Raw genomic sequence first — 2500 nt, 5'->3', positions numbered from 1 at the left:
GGGTTAGGGTTAGTGTTAGCGTTAGGGTTAGTGTTAGGTTTGCGTTAGGGTTAGGGTTAAGGTTAGTTTTAAGGTTAGGGTTAGGTTTAGGGTTAGGGTTAGGGTTAGGTTTGCGATAGCGTTAGGGTTACGGTTAGGGTTAGGGTTAGGGATAGGCCTAGGGTTTAGGGTTAGGGTTAGGGTTAGCGTTAGAGTTTTATGCTTACCGTTAAGTTTAGGGTTAGGTTTGCGTTAAGGTTAGGGTCAGGGTTAGCGTTAGGTTGCGTTAGGTTTAGGGTTAGGGGTAGGGGTAGGGTTAGACTAGGGTTAGGGTTAAGTCAGGGTTAGGGTTACGGTTAGGTTTATGGATAGGGTTAGGTTTAGGGATAGGCTTGTGTTAGGCTTATGGTTAGGGTTAGGGTTCAGGTTAGGATTGCGGTACGGTTAGGGTTAGGGTTACGGTTAGGTATGCGTTAGCGTTAGGGTTAGTGTTAGGGTTAGGTAAGATTTGCGTTAGGGTTAAAGTTAGGGTTAGGGTTAGGGTTAGGGTTAGGTTTGTGTTAGGGTTAGTGTTAGGAGTAGGGTTAGGTTTGCGTTAGCGTTAAGGTTAGGGTTAGGTTTGGTTTAGGGTTAGGTTTGCGTTGGGTTTAGTGTTAGGGTTATGGTTAGGATTTAGACTTAGGTTTGCGTGAGGTTTAGGGTTAGGGTTAGGGTTAGGGTTAGGTTTGCGTTAGGGTTACGGTTAGGGTTAGGTTTAGGTTTAGGGTTACGTTTGCGTTAGGGTTTGGGTTAGGTTTAGTGTTAGGGTTAGGTTTGCATTAGGGTTAGGGTTAGGGTCAGGTTTAGGGTTAGGGTTAGGGTTAGGGTTAGGTTTGTGTTAGGGTTAGGGTTAGGGTTAGGGTTACGTTTGCGTTAGAGTTAGGGTTAGGTTAGGGTTAGGTTTAGGGTTAGGTTTGCTTTAGGGTTAGGGTTAGGGTTATGATTTAGGGTTAGGTTTGCGTTAGGGTAGGGTTAGGATTAGGGTTAGGGTTAGGGTTATGGTTAGGGTTAGGGTTAGGATTTAGGGTTAGGTTTACGGGTAGGTTTGCGTTAGGGTTAGGGTTAGGGTTAGGGTTTAAGGATAGGGTTAGGGTTAGGGTTAGGGTTTAGGGTTAGGGTTAGAGTGAGAGTTAGGGTTAGCGTTAGGTTTGCGTTAGGGTTAGGGTTAAGGTTAGTTTTAAGTTTAGGTTTAGCTTTAGGGTTATGGTTAGGGTTAGGTTTGCGTTAGGGTTAGGGTTAGAGTAAGGGTTAGGGTTGGGTTAGGGTTAGGGTTAATGTTAGGGTTAGGTTTGCGTTAGGGTTAGGGTTACGGTTAGGGTTATGGTTAGGGTTAGGTCTAGGGTTAGTGTTAGTGTTAGGGTTACGGTTAGGTTTGCGTCAGGGTTAGGGTTAAGGTTAGTTTTAAGGTTAGGGTTAGGTTTAAGGTTAGGGTTAGGGTTAGGTTTGCGTTAGGGTTAGGGTTAGGGTTAGGGATAGCGCTAGGGTTTAGGGTCATGGTTAGGGTTAGGGTTAGCGTTAGGGTTTTAGGGTGAGCGTTAAGTTTAGGGTTAGGTTTGCGTTAAGGTTAGGGTTAGGGTTAGGGTTAGGTTAGGTTTAGGGTTAAAGTTAGGTTTATGGATAGGGTTAGGTTAGGGTTAGGTATAGGGTTAAGTTTAGGTTTGCGTTAGGGTTAGGGTTAGGGTTAGGTATGCGTAAGGGTTAGGGTTAGTGTTAGGGTTAGGATTTAGGGTTAGGTTTGCAATAGAGTTAGAGTTAGGGTTAGGATTAGGGTTAGGTATGCGTTAGGGTTAGGGTTATTATTACGGTTAGGTTTAGGGTTAGGTTTGCGTTAGGGTTAGGGTTAGGGTTAAGGTTAGGTTTGCGTTACGGTTAGGGTTAGGGTTAGGGATGGGTTAGGGTTAGGGTTAATGTTACGGTTAGGTTTGCGTTAAGGTTAGGGTTACGGTTAGGGTTATGTTTAGGGTTAGGTCTAGGGTTAGTGTTAGCGTTAGGGTTACGGTTAGGTTTGCGTTAGGGTTAGGGTTAGGGTTAGGGTTAGGGTTTAAGGTTAGGGTTAGGGTTAGGGTTAGGGTTAGGTTCGCGTTAGGGTTAGGGTTAGGGGTAATGTTAGGTTTAGGGTTAGGTTTGCGTTAGGGTTAGGGTTAGGGTTAGGATTTAGGGTTAGGTTTGCGTTAGGTTTAGGGTTAGGGTTAAGGTTAGGGTTAGGTTTGCGTTAGGGTTATTGTTAGGGTTAGGGTTAGGGTTAGGTTTGCGTTAGGGTTAGGGTTAGGGTTAGGATTTAGGGTTAGGTTTATGGATAGGGTTAGGTTTAGGGATAGGCTTGTTTTAGGGTTAGGTTTAGGGTTAGGGTTAAGGTTAGGTTTGCGTTAGGGTTAGGGTTTAGGGTTAGGGTTAGGGTTAGGATTAGGTTTAGGGTTAGATGTAGGATAGTGTTAGTATTAGGTTAGGGTCAAAGTTAGGGTTAGTTTTAGGGTTAGGTTTA

This window comes from Rhinolophus sinicus, chromosome 15, assembly GCF_057876585.1.
Source record: "Rhinolophus sinicus isolate RSI-liver-muscle chromosome 15, RSI-T2T, whole genome shotgun sequence".
NCBI lineage: Eukaryota > Metazoa > Chordata > Mammalia > Chiroptera > Rhinolophidae > Rhinolophus > Rhinolophus sinicus.
Note: the sequence above shows the minus strand (reverse complement) of the source record.